The sequence below is a fragment of the Tachypleus tridentatus genome, chromosome 10 (genome assembly GCF_004210375.1).
Source record: "Tachypleus tridentatus isolate NWPU-2018 chromosome 10, ASM421037v1, whole genome shotgun sequence".
Classification (NCBI taxonomy): Eukaryota; Metazoa; Arthropoda; class Merostomata; order Xiphosura; family Limulidae; genus Tachypleus; species Tachypleus tridentatus.
The window spans coordinates 192,467,243-192,479,419 of record NC_134834.1 but is presented as its reverse complement, the minus strand read 5'-3'; the positions used below and the strand labels follow the sequence as shown (position 1 = coordinate 192,479,419).

At 34.5% G+C, this 12,177-nt stretch overlaps 1 long non-coding RNA gene and 1 pseudogene across 2 annotated transcripts in view; one reads left to right on the top strand and one right to left on the bottom strand.

Moving 5' to 3' along the window:
• LOC143227858 (alkaline phosphatase-like) overlaps positions 1 to 12,177 on the top strand; it is a 44,733-nt pseudogene that overhangs the window by 16,392 nt on the left and 16,164 nt on the right. Inside the window, exon 5 of the transcript XR_013015110.1 lies at positions 974 to 1,152. The product of XR_013015110.1 is annotated as an alkaline phosphatase-like (transcript). The remainder of the gene's footprint in view (positions 1 to 973; positions 1,153 to 12,177) is intronic.
• The window catches only part of LOC143227859 (uncharacterized), a 28,061-nt gene that overhangs the window by 9,974 nt on the left and 5,910 nt on the right, over positions 1 to 12,177 (bottom strand). The window lies entirely within an intron of this gene.

Below are 12,177 nucleotides of genomic sequence, written 5' to 3'. Positions count from 1 at the left end.
GTTTTATTCCACCCAATTTAAACTGTTACAATAGATCAGGGGTTCCCAACCTTTTTTATGCCCCGCACCCCTAAAAAATTTTTAATACGTTCTCGCACCCCTCACAGTAGTTATTTATTTAAGAATAAAGGTGAAGGTGGCCAAAACAAATGTTATCTCGCACCCCCAAGGGGTGCGACCACCGCTGGTTGGAAACCACTGCAATAGATACACTCGATCCCTTAACGTGGATTGTGGGGTGCTGCTATCTGGCTGCATTTCTTTTTAGCCAGTAGTTCAAATTTAACAAGAGCGACAATAGCATTATTAGATCCGCCGTAAGCAACACATACAAAAATAAAGGGTTATACATAAAACTATCTTACCAACTCTTGGTTAATTGGCTATAAAAGTTAAATATTTAAAACGCGGGAACTCGGTGTTTAATCGCGGCAAACATCGAACAGAATGTTCATTCGAGTTCTGGGTTTCATCTGTGTTTTAAAAAATGGAAGTTAGTCTTTTTCTAATTAGTTAAGACAGCTTGTAACAACTTTCCACTCTATAAAACATAATTAATCAGTTTCTTCGGAGTATAAGGAACTTAATTCGTTGTAACCTACTTCAGGTGAAAATAACAGATCTATCTTTGTGCTTTCAGTCGTGGGGGCGTAATAATGTTACGGTCAATCCCACTATTCGTTGGCAAAAGAGTAGCCCAAGAGTTGGCGGTAGGTGGTGATGACTAGCTGCCTTCCCTCTAGTCTTATGCTGCTAAGTTAGGAACGGCTAGCGCAGATAGCCCTCGAGTAACTTTGCGTGAAATTCAAAACGAACTATGTTTGTGACGTATCGGTTTCACATTTGAATGACTCTGACGCTCCCGTCAACGAAACTTATAAAACATCTATTTATTATCGCCAATAAAAATCAGATTACAGCTCTCAGAATGAACTGAGATTCTTAAATGAAAATGCCCGATTAACCTCGTTAGGTAAGGCGACTGGACTAGTAACAACAACCAGGGTCACTCATGCTACCCCAGCGGCCATGTACGCCCACTCAGCCAGCAGATACTGGGAGTCTGACGATAAGATGCCGGAAGATGCCCGTAGTACGTGTAAAGACATAGCTAGGCAACTAGTTGAAGATGAGCCTGGTCGCCACATAAACGTAGGATATTAATTCATTTTCTTTTATTACGTATAACTACTAGTAGAATATTGTAACTGATCGCCACAAAAACGTAGGATATTAATTCATTTTCTTTTATTACGTATAACTACTAGTAGAATATTGTAACTGATCGCCACAAAACGTAGGATATTAATTCATTTTCTTTTATTACGTATAACTACTAGTAGAATATTGTAACTGATCGCCACAAAAACGTAGGATATTAATTCATTTTCTTTTATTACGTATAACTACTAGTAGAATATTGTAACTGATCGCCACAAAAACGTAGGATATTAATTCATTTTCTTTTATTACGTATAACTACTAGTAGAATATTGTAACTGATCGCCACAAAAACGTAGGATATTAATTCATTTTCTTTTATTACGTATAACTACTAGTAGAATATTGTAACTGATCGCCACAAAAACGTAGGATATTAATTCATTTTCTTTTATTACGTATAACTACTAGTAGAATATTGTAACTGATCGCCACAAAAACGTAGGATATTAATTCATTTTCTTTTATTACGTATAACTACTAGTAGAATATTGTAACTGATCGCCACATAAACGTAGGATATTAATTCATTTTCTTTTATTACGTATAACTACTAGTAGAATATTGTAACTGATCGCCACAAAACGTAGGATATTAATTCATTTTCTTTTATTACGTATAACTACTAGTAGAATATTGTAACTGATCGCCACATAAACGTAGGATATTAATTCATTTTCTTTTATTACGTATAACTACTAGTAGAATATTGTAACTGATCGCCACATAAACGTAGGATATTAATTCATTTTCTTTTATTACGTATAACTACTAGTAGAATATTGTAACTGATCGCCACATAAACGTAGGATATTAATTCATTTTCTTTTATTACGTATAACTACTAGTAGAATATTGTAACTGATCGCCACATAAACGTAGGATATTAATTCATTTTCTTTTATTACGTATAACTACTAGTAGAATATTGTAACTGATCGCCACATAAACGTAGGATATTAATTCATTTTCTTTTATTACGTATAACTACTAGTAGAATATTGTAACTGATCGCCACAAAAACGTAGGATATTAATTCATTTTGCTCTATCATGTTGTTGTTGCTGTTGTTTTAAATCAAGCATAAAACTATACAATGGGCTATCCGTGCTCTGACCATCACGGATATCGAAACCCCGTTTTTAGCGTTGTAAGTCCGCAGACATGCCGCTGAGCCACAGGAGGGCATTTTATCATGTATAACTAATGGTAGAATATTATAACTGTCGCCACATAGAATATTATTCTTGACTGAGAACTGGTGGAAAATGATTTTGAGCAAGGAATAAACCTAGGATTTTAAAAGAAACAAAACTTATAAAATGTTTAATAAAAGATGCAGTCAGCTGACGCATAAATAAACGTATTAATTATTTTTCTGCATGTCAACAAACAAACATATGACCAAGAAATGGATAGTAAAGGCTCAGCATGGCCAGGTGGTTAAGGCGCTCGACTCGTAAGCCGAAGGTCGCGGGTTCGAATCTCAGTTGCACCAAACATGCTTGCTCTTTCAGCGGTTGGGGCGTTATAATGTGACGGCCAATTCCACTATTCGTTGGTAAAAGAGGTGGCGATGACCAACTGCTTTCCCTTTAGTCTTACACTGATAAACTAGGGATGGTTAGCGCAGATAGCCCTCGAGTAGCTTTCCGCAAAATTCCCAACAAACAATTAAGAGTAAATATCACGATATCAATTTTTTTGGATAAAAACAAAGTCATAAAAGTTGGTGTCTTCGAAACAGGAACTTACTATAAAATATTGGAAGCATTTATAATATTAAATTAACCTGACGTCGAGAATACAACACAAATAAAATATATTTGTGGACTCGGTTGTTTCAAATTCACAAAGTTAAATATAAAATTGAAATTATATATAGTTTGTCAAAAAATTCTACCTCTGATATCCATTAAACATTGTCTTGAACTCAACTGAGGTTTAATATGCGGAGGTAAAAACCAGCAGCCTGAAACTTCTGTATAGCATGTTGTCGTGTTCTCAGGCGTCATTGGTCTGATATAATAGACAATCTTATGTTATTCAGTCTTGAAGTGAACTGTGATTGTGTAGGGGAAGAAGCCACCTATCTGTAAGTTCTTAACAATTACGTGACTGACTGAGTGATTTGTCTTTGTATTATGTATTATTAGAGTGATTTGGAAATATCGATTATTGAAATCAATGCATTAGGTGGCGCTAGTTAACAAGATGTTTTTAAAGATAAATATCAAACTTTCTTGGTAAGGTTTGAGATTTAATATTGATTTGAATACATTTAGTCCTGAGCAGTATTTACACATTGCTCCTAGTCCTGAACAATATTTACACATTGCTCCTAGTCCTGCATATTATTTACACATTGCTCCTAGTCCTGAACATTATTTACATATTGCTCGTAGTCCTGAACAATATTTACACATTGCTCATAGTCCTGAGCATTATTTACACATTGCTCCTAGTCCTGCATATTATTTACATATTGCTCCTAGTCCTGAACATTATTTACACATTGCTCCTAGTCCTGAACAATATTTACACATTGCTTTTAGTCCTGAGCATTATTTACACATTGCTCCTAGTCCTGCATATTATTTACACATTGCTCCTAGTCCTGAACATTATTTACACATTGCTCCTAGTCCTGCATATTATTTACACATTACTCCTAGTCCTGAACAATATTTACACATTGCTCCTAGTCCTGAACAATATTTACACATTGCTCATAGTCATGAGCATTATTTACACATTGCTCCTAGTCCTGCATATTATTTACACATTGCTCCTAGTCCTGGACATTATTTACACATTGCTCCTAGTCCTGAACATTATTTACACATTACTCCTAGTCCTGAACATTATTTACACATTGCTCCTAGTCCTGAACATTATTTACACATTGCTCCTAGTCCTGAGCATTATTTACACATTACTCCTAGTCCTGAACATTATATACACATTGCTCCTAGTCCTGAACATTATTTACACATTGCTTCTCGTCCTGAAAATATATTTACACATTGCTCCTAGTCCTGAACATTATTTACACATTGCTTTTAGTCCTGAACATTATTTACACATTGCTCCTAATCCTGAACATTATTTACACATTACTTCTAGTCCTGAACATTATTTACACATTGCTCCTAGTCCTGCATATTATTTACACATTGCTCCTAGTCCTGAACATTATTTACATAATGCTCCTAGTCCTGAGCATTATTTACACATTGCTCCTAGTCCTGAACATTATTTACACATTGCTCCTAGTCCTGAACATTATTTACACATTGCTTCTAGTCCTGAAAATATATTTACACATTGCTCCTAGTCCTGAACATTATTTACACATTGCTTTTAGTCCTGAACATTATTTACACATTGCTCCTAATCCTGAACATTATTTACACATTACTTCTAGTCCTGAACATTATTTACACATTGCTCCTAGTCCTGAACATTATTTACACATTGCTCCTAGTTTTGAACATTTTTTACACATTGCTCTTAGTCCTGAACAATATTTACACATTGCTCCTAGTTCTGAACATTATTTACACATTGCTCCTAGTCCTGAACATTATTTACACATTGCTCCTAGTTCTCAACATTTTTTACACATTGCTTTTAGTCCTGAACATTTTTTACACATTGCTTTTAGTCCTGAACATTATTTACACATTACTTCTAGTCCTGAACATTATTTACACATTGCTCCTAGTTCTGAACATTTTTACACATTGCTCTTAGTCCTGAACATTTTTTACACATTACTCCTAGTCCTGAACATTATTTACACATTGCTCCTAGTCCTGCATATTATTTACACATTGCTCCTAGTCCTGAACATTATTTACATATTGCTCCTAGTCCTGAGCATTATTTATACATTGCTCCTAGTCCTGAACAATATTTACACATTACTCCTAGTCCTGAACAATATTTACACATTACTCCTAGTCCTGAACATTATTTACACATTGCTCCTAGTTTTGAACATTATTTACACATTGCTCCTAGTCCTGAACATTTTTTACACATTACTCCTATTCCTGAACATTATTTACACATTGCTCCTAGTCCTGAGCATTATTTACACTTTGCTCCTAGTCCTGCATATTATTTACACATTGCTCCTAGTCCTGAACATTATTTACATAATGCTCCTAGTCCTGAGCATTATTTACACATTGCTCCTAGTCCTGCATATTATTTACACATTGCTCCTAGTCCTGAACATTTTTTACATAATGCTCCTAGTCCTGAGCATTATTTACACATTGCTCCTAGTCCTGCATATTATTTACACATTGCTCCTAGTCCTGAACATTTTTACATAATGCTCCTAGTCCTGAGCATTATTTACACATTGCTCCTAGTCCTGCATATTATTTACACATTGCTCCTAGTCCTGAACATTATTTACATATTGCTCCTAGTCCTGAACAATATTTACACATTGCTTATAGTCCTGAGCATTATTTACACATTGCTCCTAGTCCTGCATATTATTTACATATTGCTTCTAGTCCTGAACATTATTTACACATTGCTCCTAGTCCTGAACAATATTTACACATTGCTTTTAGTCCTGAGCATTATTTACACATTGCTTTTAGTCCTGAGCATTATTTACACATTGCTCCTAGTCCTGCATATTATTTACACATTGCTCCTAGTCCTGAACATTATTTACACATTGCTCCTAGTCCTGCATATTATTTACACATTACTCCTAGTCCTGAACATTATTTACACATTGCTCCTAGTCCTGAACATTATTTACACATTGCTTCTCGTCCTGAAAATATATTTACACATTGCTCCTAGTCCTGAACATTATTTACACATTGCTCCTAATCCTGAACATTATTTACACATTACTTCTAGTCCTGAACATTATTTACACATTGCTCCTAGTCCTGAACATTATTTACACATTGCTCCTAGTTCTGAACATTTTTTACACATTGCTCTTAGTCCTGAACAATATTTACACATTGCTCCTAGTTCTGAACATTTTTTACACATTGCTCTTAGTCCTGCATATTATTTACACATTGCTCTCAGTCCTGAACATTATTTACATAATGCTCCTAGTCCTGAGCATTATTTACACATTGCTCCTAGTCCTGAACATTATTTACACATTGCTCCTAGTCCTGAACATTATTTACACATTGCTTCTCGTCCTGAAAATATATTTACACATTGCTCCTAGTCCTGAACATTATTTACACATTGCTTTTAGTCCTGAACATTATTTACACATTGCTCCTAATCCTGAACATTATTTACACATTACTTCTAGTCCTGAACATTATTTACACATTGCTCCTAGTCCTGAACATTATTTACACATTGCTCCTAGTTTTGAACATTTTTTACACATTGCTCTTAGTCCTGAACAATATTTACACATTGCTCCTAGTTCTGAACATTATTTACACATTGCTCCTAGTTTTGAACATTATTTACACATTGCTCCTAGTTCTCAACATTTTTTACACATTGCTTTTAGTCCTGAACATTTTTTACACATTGCTTTTAGTCCTGAACATTATTTACACATTACTTCTAGTCCTGAACATTATTTACACATTGCTCCTAGTTCTGAACATTTTTTACACATTGCTCTTAGTCCTGAACATTTTTTACACATTACTCCTAGTCCTGAACATTATTTACACATTGCTCCTAGTCCTGCATATTATTTACACATTGCTCCTAGTCCTGAACATTATTTACATAATGCTCCTAATCCTGAGCATTATTTATACATTGCTCCTAGTCCTGAACAATATTTACACATTACTCCTAGTCCTGAACAATATTTACACATTACTCCTAGTCCTGAACATTATTTACACATTGCTCCTAGTTTTGAACATTATTTACACATTGCTCCTAGTCCTGAACATTTTTTACACATTACTCCTATTCCTCAACATTATTTACACATTGCTCCTAGTCCTGAGCATTATTTACACTTTGCTCCTAGTCCTGCATATTATTTACATATTGCTCCTAGTCTTGAACATTATTTACATAATGCTCCTAGTCCTGAGCATTATTTACACATTGCTTCTCGTCCTGAACATTTTTTACATAATGCTCCTAGTCCTGAACATTATTTACACATTGCTCCTAGTCCTGAACATTTTTTACATAATGCTCCTAGTCCTGAACATTATTTACACATTGCTCCTAGTCCTGCATATTATTTACACATTGCTCCTAGTTTTGAACATTATTTACATAATGCTCCTAGTCCTGAGCATTATTTACACATTGCTCCTAGTCCTGAACATTATTTACACATTCTCCTAGTCCTGAACATTATTTACACATTGCTCCTAGTTTTGCATATTATTTACACATTGCTCCTAGTCTTGAACATTATTTACATATTACTCCTAGTCCTGAGCATTATTTACACATTGCTCCTAGTCCTGCATATTATTTACACATTGCTCCTAGTCCTGAACATTTTTTACATAATGCTCCTAGTCCTGAGCATTATTTACACATTGCTCCTAGTTTTGAACATTATTTACATAATGCTCCTAGTCCTGAGCATTATTTACACATTGCTCCTAGTCCTGAACATTATTTACACATTCTCCTAGTCCTGAACATTATTTACACATTGGTCCTAGTCCTGAGCATTATTTACACATTGCTCCTAGTCCTGAACATTATTTACATATTGGTCCTTGTCCTGAACAATATTTACACATTGCTCCTAGTCCTGAACATTATTTACACATTGCTCCTAGTTTTGAGCACTATTTACACATTGCTCCTAGTTCTGCATATTATTTACACATTGCTCCTAGTTTTGAGCACTATTTACACATTGCTCCTAGTTCTGAACATTATTTACACATTGCTCCTAGTTTTGAACATTATTTACACATTGCTCCTAGTTCTCAACATTTTTGACACATTGCTTTTAGTCCTGAACATTTTTTACACATTGCTTTTAGTCCTGAACATTATTTACACATTACTTCTAGTCCTGAACATTATTTACACATTGCTCCTAGTTCTGAACATTTTTTACACATTGCTCTTAGTCCTGAACATTTTATACACATTACTCCTAGTCCTGAACATTATTTACACATTGCTCCTAGTTCTGCATATTATTTACACATTGCTCCTAGTCCTGAACATTATTTACATAATGCTCCTAATCCTGAGCATTATTTATACATTGCTCCTAGTCCTGAACAATATTTACACATTACTCCTAGTCCTGAACAATATTTACACATTACTCCTAGTCCTGAACATTATTTACACATTGCTCCTAGTTTTGAACATTATTTACACATTGCTCCTAGTCCTGAACATTTTTTACACATTACTCCTATTCCTGAACATTATTTACACATTGCTCCTAGTCCTGAGCATTATTTACACTTTGCTCCTAGTCCTGCATATTATTTACACATTGCTCCTAGTCTTGAACATTATTTACATAATGCTCCTAGTCCTGAGCATTATTTACACATTGCTTCTCGTCCTGAACATTTTTTACATAATGCTCCTAGTCCTGAACATTATTTACACATTGCTCCTAGTCCTGAACATTTTTTACATAATGCTCCTAGTCCTGAACATTATTTACACATTGCTCCTGGTCCTGCATATTATTTACACATTGCTCCTAGGTTTGAACATTATTTACATAATGCTCCTAGTCCTGAGCATTATTTACACATTGCTCCTAGTCCTGAACATTATTTACACATTCTCCTAGTCCTGAACATTATTTACATATTGCTCCTAGTCCTGCATATTATTTACACATTGCTCCTAGTCTTGAACATTATTTACATATTACTCCTAGTCCTGAGCATTATTTACACATTGCTCCTAGTCCTGCATATTATTTACACATTGCTCCTAGTCCTGAACATTTTTTACATAATGCTCCTAGTCCTGAGCATTATTTACACATTGCTCCTAGTCCTGCATATTATTTACACATTGCTCCTAGTTTTGAACATTATTTACATAATGCTCCTAGTCCTGAGCATTATTTACACATTGCTCCTAGTCCTGAACATTATTTACACATTCTCCTAGTCCTGAACATTATTTACACATTGGTCCTAGTCCTGAGCATTATTTACACATTGCTCCTAGTCCTGAACATTATTTACATATTGGTCCTTGTCCTGAACAATATTTACACATTGCTCCTAGTCCTGAACATTATTTACACATTGCTCCTAGTTTTGAGCACTATTTACACATTGCTCCTAGTTCTGCATATTATTTACACATTGCTCCTAGTCCTGAACATTATTTACACATTCTCCTAGTCCTGAACATTATTTACACATTACTTCTAGTTTTGAACATTATTTACACATTGCTCCTAGTCCTGAACATTATTTACACATTGCTCCTAGTTTTGAACATTTTTTACACATTGCTCTTAGTCCTGAATAATATTTACACATTGCTCCTAGTTCTGAACATTATTTACACATTGCTCCTAGTTTTGAACATTATTTACACATTGCTCCTAGTTCTCAACATTTTTTACACATTGCTTTTAGTCCTGAACATTTTTTACACATTGCTTTTAGTCCTGAACATTATTTACACATTACTTCTAGTCCTGAACATTATTTACACATTGCTCCTAGTTCTGAACATTTTTTACACATTGCTCTTAGTCCTGAACATTTTTTACACATTACTCCTAGTCCTGAACATTATTTACACATTGCTCCTAGTCCTGCATATTATTTACACATTGCTCCTAGTCCTGAACATTATTTACATATTGGTCCTTGTCCTGAACAATATTTACACATTGCTCCTAGTCCTGAACATTATTTACACATTGCTCCTAGTTTTGAGCACTATTTAGACATTGCTCCTAGTTCTGCATATTATTTACACATTGCTCCTAGTCCTGAACATTATTTACACATTCTCCTAGTCCTGAACATTATTTACACATTACTTCTAGTTTTGAACATTATTTACACATTGCTCCTAGTCCTGAACATTATTTACACATTGCTCCTAGTTTTGAACATTTTTTACACATTGCTCTTAGTCCTGAACAATATTTACACATTGCTCCTAGTTCTGAACATTATTTACACATTGCTCCTAGTTTTGAACATTATTTACACATTGCTCCTAGTTCTCAACATTTTTTACACATTGCTTTTAGTCCTGAACATTTTTTACACATTGCTTTTAGTCCTGAACATTATTTACACATTACTTCTAGTCCTGAACATTATTTACACATTGCTCCTAGTTCTGAACATTTTTTACACATTGCTCTTAGTCCTGAACATTTTTTACACATTACTCCTAGTCCTGAACATTATTTACACATTGCTCCTAGTCCTGCATATTATTTACACATTGCTCCTAGTCCTGAACATTATTTACATTATGCTCCTAATCCTGAGCATTATTTATACATTGCTCCTAGTCCTGAACAATATTTACACATTACTCCTAGTCCTGAACAATATTTACACATTACTCCTAGTCCTGAACATTATTTACACATTGCTCCTAGTTTTGAACATTATTTACACATTGCTCCTAGTCCTGAACATTTTTTACACATTACTCCTATTCCTGAACATTATTTACACATTGCTCCTAGTCCTGAGCATTATTTACACTTTGCTCCTAGTCCTGCATATTATTTACACATTGCTCCTAGTCTTGAACATTATTTACATAATGCTCCTAGTCCTGAGCATTATTTACACATTGCTCCTATTCCTGAACATTATTTACATATTGGTCCTAGTCCTGAACAATATTTACACATTGCTCCTAGTCCTGAACATTATTTACACATTGCTCCTAGTTTTGAGCACTATTTACACATTGTTCCTAGTTCTGCATATTATTTACACATTGCTCCTAGTCCTGAACATTATTTACACATTCTCCTAGTCCTGAACATTATTTACACATTGCTCCTATTCCTGAACATTATTTACATATTGGTCCTAGTCCTGAACAATATTTACACATTGCTCCTAGTCCTGAACATTATTTACACATTGCTCCTAGTTTTGAGCATTATTTACACATTGCTCCTAGTTCTGCATATTATTTACACATTGCTCCTAGTCCTGAACATTATTTACATAATGCTCCTAGTCCTGAGCATTATTTACACATTGCTCCTAGTTTTGCATATTATTTACACATTGCTCCTAGTCCTGAACATTATTTACATAATGCTCCTAGTCCTGAGCATTATTTACACATTGCTCCTAGTCCTGAACATTATTTACACATTGCTCCTTGTCCTGAACATTATTTACACATTGCTCCTAGTCCTGAACATTATTTACACATTGCTCCTAGACCTGAACAATATTTACACATTACTCCTAGTCCTGAACAATATTTACACATTGCTCCTAGTCCTGAACATTATTTACACATTGCTCCTAGTCCTGAACATTATTTACACATTACTCTTAGTCCTGAACATTATTTACACATTGCTCCTTGTCCTGAACATTATTTACACATTGCTTTTAGTCTTGAGCATTATTTACACATTGCTCCTAGTCCTGCATATTATTTACACATTGCTCCTAGTCCTAAGCATTATTTACACACTTTTTTAGTCCTGAACATTATTTACTAATTGCTCCTAGTGCTGAACATTATTTACACATTGCTCCTAGTCCTGAACAATATTTACACATTACTTCTAGTCCTGAACAATATTTACACATTGCTCCTAGTCCTGAACATTATTTACACATTGCTCATAGTCCTGAGCATTATTTACACATTGCTCCTAGTCCTGAACATTATTTACATATTGTTCCTAGTCCTGAGCATTATTTACACATTTCTCCTAGTCCTGAACATTATTTACACATTGCTCCTAGTCCTGAACAATATTTACACATTGCTCCTAGTCCTGAA